Consider the following 12,324-nt stretch of genomic DNA (forward strand, 5'->3'; position numbering starts at 1 on the left):
GGCATACCATTGTATCCTTTCATGCATGTTTTTCAGCATATTGAAAAGTAACCCTATGCAAAATCTAAAAATGTAGGGTCAGTTAAATTTAGTTTGCCTATATCAAGACCCTTATTCTGTTCATTTGTAGAAATCCCATTTTCTAAAAGCTTTAAAAGCTGAAATGATCTAAGGCTCTGTTCACACTCCAGGCAAATGTGGCCCAAATCTGATTTTTTGGGGTCAAGTGACCAGGTAAGTGTTGTGACCTACAGCCATGGATTTCAACATTAAACTCCGGTATGAACATTTCTGGAACTTTCAAAATAAATGGCATTTAACTGACTTCCAGCACAACTCCGAAGGGGGAAGGGGGAGTAGCAGAGGACTTCCCATGATGCCACTGCCCGCATAAGACCCCCACCTTTCCACAAGTCTTTCTCTTCCACACCGATGACCATCGGGATAGGAGGGAAACAAAGCGCGCTGATGTCTTTTGCTGGCAAAAGACATAAATTCAACTGGATCCAAGGAAGCCATACGATCACCGATCATATGCAAAGTTAAGTAGAATGAAATACTGTCTGTGTATCCGGTATTTTCATTCATGAGCGGGGAAATTAAGGTGTAAGAGTTGTTTACATTTTCTCTACGAAGCCCCGCAGAAGCAAAACTGTGTCGAAGAGAAACCCCGGAAGAGAAGCTGTTTCTACAAGCCGAGTCTGAAGGAAGGACCACGGCTTGCACCTACATGTTACGGTAACGAACAGCTGGTTGACTGACAGAAGAGCCGTCTTTCAAGCCACAGCTCCGGAGGTCAGAACTTCGTCGCCCCTTGGACAACATTTCCTCGCCATGGTCAGAGGTTAGGTTTGGGCAGATTAACAGATAGGTTTAGGATGAAATGATCTAAACGATTTCATGTTATGAAGTTTGTTTTGTGGAACCCGGCTATCTTTGTGCTAGCATGCTATCTGTAGCACACAGGCCGGTTTGTGTTCTTTGTATGTTTTAAAGTTAAGATAATCTTTACTTGAAAAGTGATTTTAAACAGAACATTGCTCATAACGCGCCGTCCGCGCGCTTATGCATTTTAAACCTTTTATTATCCCTGGTATTTTAAAGGTATGTGTTGATTCTGGTGCTAAGCTATCCGCTTCTTTGTTAGCTTAACTGCTAACGGTAAGAACACGTGTTTGCTAGCACTAAGACTAGTCAACAGAAAGGTTGTTTGTTTTCAAGCTAGTGAATAATAGTCCCTGAACCTCATTTACCAGATTTGATAACTAAGTAAACACCATTACGTTCTCAAACATAAACATTGCATGGTAATGTTGCATCAGTCTTTTTGGTCATGATTTCCAATCATCTTTAATCAACTTGTTTATATTGTACATAGCCCATTAGTCTTTATTATTCTTTCATTCTGCTTAGTAGTTTAGTTGGATTGTTTTAGCATAGTAAAGAGTTTGTCGATTGAAATATGTGTGACTTTGAGTTGACTTATTTTTGTTATAAATTCTTGTATTTTAAGAAATTGTGTGAATTCATTCCATGTATGTGCAGAGTTTATGCTGTTCAATAATGTCAGAGCTCGTCTTACACCTTTCTATTTTGTCCTAATATCATCGCCTTACTGGGCTGGTATTCACAGGACAACCCTTAACAGACCGAAATATTATTTGATAAAATATTAATATTAAATATTAAATAATATTCTCAGATTAATAATTACAACATAAGACTTTTTAGAACAAGTGTGAATGCTCATATCTGGCCCAACCTGACTTTTTCAAGACACATTTGAGCCACATTCATATGTGGTCCTGAAACCGACTCGTATCTGATCTTTTTGAATGCGATTCCTGTGGGAACGACCAACGCGGATTAGATGTGACTTTGACGTCACTTTCCATCACATTCGTCACAATTCTGCGCCGCCCAGCTGGAAACGGTAGCAGTTAGCAAAGCAGACAGGGGGCTAGAATAATACTGCATGATGGAGAGACAATAAGATGTTAGAGCTCATTAATAAACAGAGATAAAACTTTATTTAATCCTAATTAAAAGAAACTGCCTGGATGTGGGACGTAGTTTGTATTGTAAAATTCATATATAACTGTTCAAACAGGACTTTAAAATGCAATCGAGGTTACCAAGCATCTGATGATCTGGTGGCTGTGTCTCTGCATCCAAACAGTTTGTTGTGCTGAATTGGCAGTCAGATCCTCCCTAAAACGGAACAATAAAGAGTTCCACTCTCCTTATATTCATGTGTTTCCCACACAGCACCCGCTGACAACACACATTTCTGTGTTTACTGTTGTGCTGCGCTTGACGATCCTCGTATTGTACTGATGTGCATGCGGGTCAGTTTAGAGCCACAACATTTTCAAGGTAATGTGAACAACCACACAAAAAAATCTGATTTCTGAAAATATTTGAGCTTTAAGACCTGCAATGTGAACGTAGCTTAAGTGTCTTGATCATGGCTTTGGCAGAGATAATATAACCTTTTTAAGTTTCTGATTTAAGGATCATCTGCATAGAAATAATTATGTGAAACAACAGGTTGTGTGTGATAAATGACAGCAAGAGGTTTGACCCCTTAAACCTTAACTCTTGCAGTGCCTTGTAAATGTATCATTACCACTTAAACTCTTTTACATGTTGTCACATTTCAGCCACAAATTAAATGTATTTCATCTAGGTTTTGTGATAGATTAAGACAAAATAGTGCATATTTTGTGAATGACAAGAGCAATTATACATGATTAATTTTTTTTTTACAAATAAAAGTTTAAAACTTGCAGTATGCACAGTTTCATGAGATGATACTTTGTAGTATGTATGTATTATTAACAGCTGCAAGTCTTATGGGGCAAGCTTCTACCAGCTTTGCACTTCTACAGACAATATTTGCCCATTCCTCTTTGCAAAATAACTCAGAATAAATCAGACCAGATGGAGAGTATATGTGGAGAGCAAATTATCAGATCTTGCCATAATTCTCAACTAAATCTTGGTCTAGCTAATGTGGACACATAAATATGGCTGTGATTAAAACTATTACATTGCTGTGATTAAAACTATAACATCGCAGCCCCTAGCAGGTCTTCTTCCTGGATTTCCTTGTGTTTAGCTCCAGTTATGTTACCATCAACTCTGACCATCTTCCCAGCCTTGTCTATCAACACATGGCTGTCAATCTAAACTGATGGGCCTGGCAATGAAAGCATTATTCAGAGAAGCAGCCAAGATGCCCATGATAACTTTGGAGGAGCTGTACTAAACTCAAGCTAATTTGTTAAGAAGAATGGGTAAAAATCAAATTTTTCTAGATGTGCAAAGCAAGTAGAGATATACGCCAAAAGACTTTAGCAGCATTTACAGTGGGAGACGGTTCTGAAAAATATTGACTCAGGTCAGGTGTTGGGTCTGGTTTTATCACAAAAATCTATGAAAACATGTTAAAAAATAGATTGAAGTTAATATGGGGAGTGGTGGCCTAGTGGTTAGAACAGGAGGTTTGTCTTCCAGAGGAACACAAGAAGCCAGGTTCATATCTCACAGATTACCACTCTGGGTCCCTGAGCTAGACCCTTAGCCCCAGAATGCTCCCCAGGTGCTGCACAATGGCAGCCCACTGCTCCTTGTAAGGGATGGGTTAAATGCAGAGGACAAATTTTGTTCTAATGTACATGTGCAATGACCAATAAAGATGATTATTATTAATTATTATTAAAGTTCATACTTGTGTGATAAAATGTGTACGATAGTGCTTGCATGCAATGTCTCTTTTCTTTCCAACCACAAAGTGCTCCAATTTCTTGAAAACCCCCCTCCTCACCAACCACCCATCACACTCTCACACAAATAAAATGTTTCCACACTCATTCTGAAAACTTTTCACACCTTGTAGTGTGTAGGCATTCTTTTCAAAGTACATGGCTTCTAACAGGAAGTCATGTTTCAGTGGTGTCTTTAGGTGTTTTACATTTGAGTGACAAAACCAAAACAGAACCCTGTCTAACTCAACATTTTTGGCAGAACTTTAAGTTTTCCTCATTTAAATTCTGCATTACTAGAATCATTATTAGCTGACTTTAAAATAGGTAAATTGCAATGCGAAATCATTACACCTTCCAATATCTGCTAAAAAATGTTTCTTTTCTCCTTTCTGAAAACTTGTTGATATGATGATGCTGCTAGTTGGAACACATGATCAAAACTGTACTTAATACACTACATACATATTTAAGGCACAAGGTGTGTGAAAAAGGGTGCAAGCTGTGCTAAGGAAATGGCACCATCTACTGAAATTAATGGAATATGACAGCATGATTTACTTCTTAATCTGTCCTTTACTAGCCCTGTCCCAATTCCCACACTACACCCTACACCCCTCTATGAAGTGCGTACTTTGTACAAGTGCATGTAGGGGTTGAAGTGCGCAGGTTATAAGCGTGCAAATTGGAGAATTGGGACAGTAGGGGTTACGTCATCGACTTGTACCTCTGCACCGTAACTGCAACATCAAAAAGGGCGGGAACCAGCGCTGTTTTCACAGTCTGGCTGCTAAAAAACATATTTTAAAACTGCAACAAGCAATTGTTTTGAGGTGAAGAAAGTGCAGGAAGCGAAGGAGGCTTATACACCAGACTCGCGCCGCGCCAGTGTTTGTTCGAAAGGTAACTTCAGTGTTATGACCTACTGACTGCCCAGACTGACTCCGAACCCAGTGGTTTCTTACAATGTTGATTACGTTGACGGTTGTGATTGGTTTTTGCACAGAACGTCATCTGCAGCAGTGAATTGTGGGTAATATACTTCGAAGTCCGCTTAGATGCGGGCTTCGCCGAAGTGTGGATTGAGGGCACAAAGGGAGCGGGGCTAAGGACCACTCTGGAGAATTGGGACACACTACGCACTTGAACCCATCAACGGGAACGTGCAATTCAGGGACACAAGGGTGGAAGTGCGAGTATTGGGACAGACTGGGTGATGCACTGAGTGACAGTCTGATCCCTGACAATGACTGAACTGTAGGAGTGCTGTGGTGCATACAAGATAGTTCAGAAACATTCAACAAATATTCTTCATCATCTACCAGCAGACTTTGACAGAAAATACATAAATAATAATAAACAAATAAGAATAAAATCCAGGATCAGTAATGTAAATTTGAGTTGAAGGTTTGCACATCTGCAAATAAATTAAAAGTATCTATTTTTAATAACAGTTTATCCTAAATGTAAAGACAGAATGTTTCAAAACTGCACTACAAGATGCTATACATGTGAATGTCTAATGAGTGCAAAATAAGACAAGATTTCCACTACCTTTAGATCAATCACAAGATACTCCTGTGTATTTGTGGATAGATCCTTCAACAAAAGTATGGTTTTCTTTTAAAATACCCGTCTTGAATGTTTTCATTGTCCACATTATTCAAATTTTATTGCTTCATATGAATATCAAACAATAAAATAAGTATTTTTCCTCAGAGGTCATTGATGATTAGTGATATTTTCAGGACATGCCCTCTGGTGAAACATGTAATCTGCGAAGGCTTGCTGGTTCTTATAGCGTTTGTGTTGGCCACAACCAATCACTGGACATTTCTGCCATATGCTGGAGTTTGTAGAAAAAATTGAACTGATGACTGTAAAAAAGCTTCTAAAAAAATGAAATATTGTGAAAAAGTTAAAAAAGGAAAAAAATCACCTATTTCAGTTAAACTTACATAAGGAGAAAAATATTCTATTTCATGTAAATTTATTTATAATGGCTTACAGATCATGCAAAACCCAAAATTCAGCATCTCAGAAAATTAGAATATTGTAAAATAGTTAAATACTGAGAGCAAATGTTGATACACCCTAATCAGATAATTAACTCAAAGCACATTGAAATGTTTCCTGAGCCTCCAAATGGTCTCTTATTCTGGGTCAGCAGGCTACGCATCAATAGGGATGACTGCTGACTTGACAGATGTCCAAAAGACCCTTCACAAAGAGAGTAAACAACAAAAGATCATTGCTAAACAAGCTGGATGTTCAGAGTGCTGAATCCAAGTATATTCATAGAGAGTTGAGTGGAAGAAAAGGGTGTGGTAGGAAAAGGTCAGTTGGGGCGAGCTTCACAAGAAGTGGAGTGAGGCTGGAGTTAGTGCATCAAGAGCCACTACGCACAAGCTTTTGGTACCTTTGGACACAGACAAATTGTATACATGGGCTACAAGCATTTCATGTGTTATGATGAGAGAAAGAACTGAATGTTGCTCAGTACTCCACAATCTTCTTTTCAGATAATCAGGGGACCAGCAGAGATGCACAGAGGTCCAGTGTGAAATTTCCACAGATGACCTCAAGGACACTGAAAAAGCAACCTGGGCTTTCATTACACCTCAGCAGGGACACCGACAAACAAATGACAGTGACATTACATGCAAAGCCTTAGATGCATGTGAGATGTTGGAAATTAATTATGAGTTTGGCATTTCTTCTGAAACTGTGGATCACACCTCTTGTAAACAGCTCCAGCTGTGGTTTTAGATTGGGGATGTAGTAAGAATTTTCCTAAAAGGATTTTACTGTATATCTTTTTTTTTATTATTCTGAATGAAGTTTTACATGGTATTTTTCATAAGAAAAATGTCCTGTTTTCACAAGGAACACATTATTATTCAAAATTATAAAACCAATTTCCCGACCTTTCACATGACTCATCACATGGGCAAACAATTGTCACACAGTTTTACAAGTAGCAATCAGAGCTTGAGTGAAAAGGGCCACAGGTGAGACCTTCTGTTTTAGTGCAACAGAGGCCAACATTGGAAACATAGGTAGAGCCAGATGAGTGAGAGTAAGAGGAGGAGGACAGGCAGTACGACTGAGAGTAAGAGGAGGAAGACGACGAGGATGAGGAATAGATTCGAGTCACTTCAGTTGACCATGTGGTCAACCATGATTTAACAATGAGGGAGGCTGGGCAAAGGGTACAGCCAAACTTGAGCAGATACACTGTGACATCCATCATCTCGACTTTCCGAAATGAGAATAGGTAAGAAATGTACTTTCACTAAGAAATTGCTATACTACATATCAATCCAGTACTCAATTATACAGTAGGACATTATTGGCTGTGTACTGTTCTGTGTTCTGTAAGACTGTAAAAATAAAATATGATTCAAGTTTTTGGTAAATGTATTCCTACTTTGTATTCCTACTCAGTATTTAGAGTATTTTACTATTTGTATGGAAGAACTGAAAGATTACCAACCCGAGGTGGTTGGGAACATTTTCTGAACTCCTGAAACTGTAATTATAGACATGGTCCTAGAAAATAATGCCATAGCATTACAAGAAATACAAAGAGAATTGAAAACAATGACTTATTTAAAAATATTGATAGGGTAAGCTTGTCAACATTGGTCGGTGTCTTGCGCAGTAATAATTTGAGGATAAAGTACGTTTACAGGGTACCATTTGAACCCAATTCAGAAAGAATCAAAGAACTGCGATATACACTCACTGGCCACTTTATTAGGTACACCTGTCCAGCTGCTCGTTAACGCAAATTTATAGTCAGCCAATCACATGGCAGCAACTCAATGCATTTAGACATGTATACGTGGTCAAGACGATCTGCTGCAGTTCAATCCAAGCATCAGAATGGGGAAGAAAGGTGATTTAAGTGACTTTGAACGTAGCATGATTGTTGGTGCCAGATGGGCTGGTCTGAGTATTTCAGAAACTGCTGATCTACTGTGATTTACATGCACTACCATCTCTAGTGTTTACAGAGAATGGTCCAAAAAAGAGAAAATATCTAGTAAGCAGCAGTTCTGTGGGCGCAAATGCCTTGTTGATGCCAGAGGTCTGATAGAAAGGCAACAGTAACTCAAAGAACCACTCATTACAAGCAAGGCATTCAGAAGAACATCTCTGAATGCACAACAGCCTGAACCTTGAGGCGGATGGGCTACCAGAGACCAGCAGAAGACCACACTGGGTGCCACTCCTGTCAGCTACGAACAGGAAACTGAGGCTACAATTTTCACAGGCTCACCAAAATGGGACAATAGAAGATTGGAAAACGTTGCCGGGTCTGATGAGTCTCGATTTCTGCTGTGACATTCAGATGTTAGGGTCAGAATTTGGCGTCAACAACATGAAAGCATGGATCCATCCTGCCTTGTATCAACGGTTCAGGCTGGTGGTGGTGGTGTAATGGTCTGGGGGATATTTTCTTGGCACACTTTAGGCCCCTTAGTACCAATTGAACATTGTGTCAACACCACAGCCTACCTAAGTATTGTTGCTGACCAAGTCCATCCCTTTATCTCTTTAACAAGATATCCAGTTTATATTTTTTCTTGGCGTCTTTATAAGAATTTAATATAATTGGAGGTCATCATTTTTCAAATTTTGAAGAAAGCAATACAGAACCGTTATACTTTTAAACCTATGGTACAGCACCTAAAAAATGCAAGTTTTTCCACTTAAACTGATTACAACTTGGTTTAATGTGGAAAAGCTGAGAAATGATTATGAATTATGAAATATAAACATATGAAAACAGATGTTTCACTGCTCTTTTCCAAGTACAGACAATACTTTCACAGCTTGGAACAGGATGTTATAAGTAGATGTTTCACAAGTTTGTGTTCAATTTTTGCACTTTTTTTTTAAGTTAGGTCTTTTCTACTACATGCAGTGCCCTCAATACTGACACCCCTACCAGATCAAAATGTTATATCATGTCTTTCAAACCAGACATCAGCCATTACAATTTTGTACTTTATAGACACTCATTGTTACACTGAGAGGTGTTGGTGTGAAAAAGAAAACATCTGGCTTTGCAGTACAGCAAACAAAGCTGATTTTGTTTAGTTTTCAGGCCATCACAACACTTCTCAAAATGGCAGTCCTTCAGTCAGTCCCCTGCTACATCCAGTAGTCATCTTATATACATTCCAGACCCCACCCTAATTCAAAACAGCCAATCATCTCCGTCTTCCAGAGCAGGAAAAGAAACAAACAAGTTAATTTTCACATAGATATTGAAGACATTAACAATTCTTTATCAATAATAAAACATTTAGCAAACTTGGTATGTGTACAGATACATATTTTACAAGTCAAATCATTTTTTAAATTACTTTCACTTTCTACACAATTTCCACCAATCAAACTCCTGCTCTCATCAGCTCAATTCCTATATAAGAGGTAGGTTTGAGGCGGGCCTCCTTTTTAGCTGAACTCCAGATGGCTGCCACAGAAGACACACCCATATTGTAAACAAACAATTCAATAGTATATGAATATATAGTGTTAGCAATTAATCCCAAACCAGAACTAATGTAAAGAGGTTAAAGAAGAACTTCTTAACACCCAGAACCACTCTCTGCAAAGCATGTTGGTTAAAGTCTCAGTGTAAAACTGGCAAACAGAAAGGAGAAAAAAAAAAAAAATAATAATAATAATAATAATAGGGAAATAGCAGAAAGGGGCATATATGTTTGATGAGGCTTCTTTTCAGTGAGCAAGAACAGCAAAATGTGTTATGAGTAGTACAGAGGACACGAGGTTTTAGCCGGACACAACAGATTCAAAAGACATATTAAAAGCTCTGAGTGACATTGGGCAGGAAACCACCAGGCAGTAGACTCAGGAATCTCTGAGGGAGAACAGATAGGTTAGTGGCTGAGCAGAGAACTGAGAATAATGCTTAAATCAGAAATAAAGCCACTAACCTTTACAGAATCTGTGGGAGAATAAGGAAACTGAATTTCGGCTCCTCGGTATGATGGACTGCGGACAGCAGAACAATGTCACACGGGTTTTCAGGTTTGCAATCCCAGTGAATAGGCAGAGTCCAGTGGTCAGGGGACAAAAACTAGGTCAAAACTGGAGAAGCAGAATCAGGCGACAGGATCTGAGAGAGAGGCTTGAATCATTGGTCAGGACACAGAAACGAGGTCATGAATGGGGAGGCAGATTCAGGCAGGCGGATCCAATGGTTAGGCAGAGAGTGGCAGTCAGGAGGCAGAAGCAGGGTCAATGTCTAGAACTCAGAAGCCAGGGAGACATCCGACGTGGGCAAGGCAGAACAGAGAAATCCAGGGGCAAAAAACAATATTAGGAGCAGGCAAGGCAGGAAGGACAGCTGGCCATTTACTCACACAAGGACTTTCAATAATCTGGCACTGTTTGTCTGTCAGCGTGTGGCTTATAAAGCCAGGTGCACAGGTGGAGCAGGTGAGGCATAATTAGGGAGCTGGCTGGGAAGGAGCAGGTGAAAGAAATCCTCCTAATAGCTGCAGCACAGAGATGATCAGTAGGCAAACAGAGATGGTGCAGACAAACAGTCCGGAATCACAACAAAATGTGCACACATTACTTATGTTTCAATTCTACTTTTCTATGAAGGATTTATGCTTTTGCATAAAAGGTCCTCCTCTTTAAAAGTTTATACTTTAGATGACTTTAGTTTCTCAGGAATGTTATCACTGATCCATAATCTGAATTTCATGAATTCCAAGGTTATAAATATGATAAGAATTCAAGACAGCTTGAACTGTGACAAACAAGGTTGAATGAGAACTCAAGTTGATTTTGCTATGGCCTACAGTGAGGAGCATGAAAAGGAAGGTTTAAAAAAATCCAATACCTCCTAATTACAGAACCACAGCAAAGAGTAACATCTTGGGTTTGTATGAACTAATTGATACCTAGACAGAAGGGTTGTGCTTGAACAGAAAATACAATTCTCTCGCAAATACATTTCTCTTCAATTTGACTGCACTGTGTGTTAGTTATGTATTCTCAGAATTAAAAAGCAGACGTGAATAAGGAAAGTTCCAGCTAAACATGCAGAAACAGTGAAGCAGTCATTTTTTTGCCGCTTCCTATATAGTGTGTCGCGGGGAAGCTGGTGCCTATCTCCAGCAGTCTATGGGTGGGAAAATATAAAAAATAAACGTGTATTTAGCTGTCTTAGGTTTAAACCCCAACACTCATTACAACATCTGCACAAAGAAAGACACAGAAAAGTTAGTTTGTTTTAACTTGCAAGGAGAGTGTCCCGGAGACTGTCTCAGTTACAATCCTCCAAACACACTCTGAAGACAGTCTCCGCTCTTCATGCTTTTATTAGAAAAGGAACGCCCTAGTTACATGAGGTTTCAACTGCTGAGGGAGTTTATCTTTATGTGAAAACAGACTGTTCTCACATCCTGTGCTCATGTTGCAACATCATATTCCTCTATGCATATAAGGAGATAACAACCATTCTCAATCAGTAATATAAACAGCACATCTAGATAGTAAATAAGTAATGTAGAATGAAAACTGAATAATGTATGTACATTTATCTAACATTTCCCTCCTGTTTATTCAGTTTAGCATTATATCAATTTTAAACATCATTCAGTGACTACTTCTTTTCAGATTTTCAGTCATGAAATCATTGCAATGCATAAAAAGTTACACTCAGAGGACCTCCCTAATAACCATCAGGGTCTGGATACAAGTCTGGAAAATGCAGAGACGTCTCTTCGTTGATTGTCTCATCAGGGTCTTCATCTGAGTCCTCGTCTGGTCTTATAAGGGCATACATCTCTGAGAGCTCTGTTTTAACTGGTTGTATAGCAGAGGTGATTATTCGAGAACACAAGGCTCTTATACAAGGAATACAACAACATCCACATAAGGTGAGAATAGCTGCAAACACAGCAATAGACGTTAATATAGAAAACACTAGTTGTTTATATTTTCCAAACATTTCCCCAAAACCATCCCACATTGAGGTGTCAACTCCAGAATGGTCTTTCATTTTGTCGTTGAGTGATCTAAGGCCTTCCAACGCTTTAGTCAGGCTTCCATCAGCTGCGGTGTTATTTGGTATAAAAGTGCAACACTGACCACCAAATATGGAACAAACACCTCCTTTCTCAGCTAAGAGCATGTCAACGGCAATTCTATTTTGGAAAGCCATAAGTGAGGTAGCTGACAGTTGTTCATGGATAGCGGAGAAACCTTCTTCAGTTTTTGTTTCCTAATCTCTGCACATTATAATGGATGTAGTTGATTCTGTCTACATTTTTATTGATTGTACACCACCAACATATGGTGGATTCAAAGCCTGCTGCCACTTGATCTGCTAATTTATATTCATCAGGGACCCCTCTTGGTATTCCTATGCTGTCTATGTAGGTAGGGTCATCTTTACTCCATCCTGATCTTTTTGCTCTGTTTTTCCAAGTGTGTGGAAATATGCTGCTCACTGAAGCCAGTAAATCAGCTACTGAGAGTGGAATGACAGATACAGGAAAAATTA

The 12,324-nt window shown here is 39.1% G+C and overlaps 1 long non-coding RNA gene across 1 annotated transcript; it reads right to left on the minus strand.

Moving 5' to 3' along the window:
- Window positions 1-9,028: 9,028 nt before the first annotated feature.
- LOC124869010 lies at window positions 9,029-10,193 on the minus strand. The gene is made up of 2 exons (XR_007038452.1): window positions 9,740-10,193; window positions 9,029-9,663 (listed from the first exon to the last, which is right to left on the minus strand). It is a non-coding gene; the product is annotated as an uncharacterized LOC124869010 (long non-coding RNA).
- Between the last annotated feature and the right edge of the window lie 2,131 nt (window positions 10,194-12,324).

This window comes from Girardinichthys multiradiatus, chromosome 5 (genome assembly GCF_021462225.1).
Source record: "Girardinichthys multiradiatus isolate DD_20200921_A chromosome 5, DD_fGirMul_XY1, whole genome shotgun sequence".
NCBI lineage: Eukaryota > Metazoa > Chordata > Actinopteri > Cyprinodontiformes > Goodeidae > Girardinichthys > Girardinichthys multiradiatus.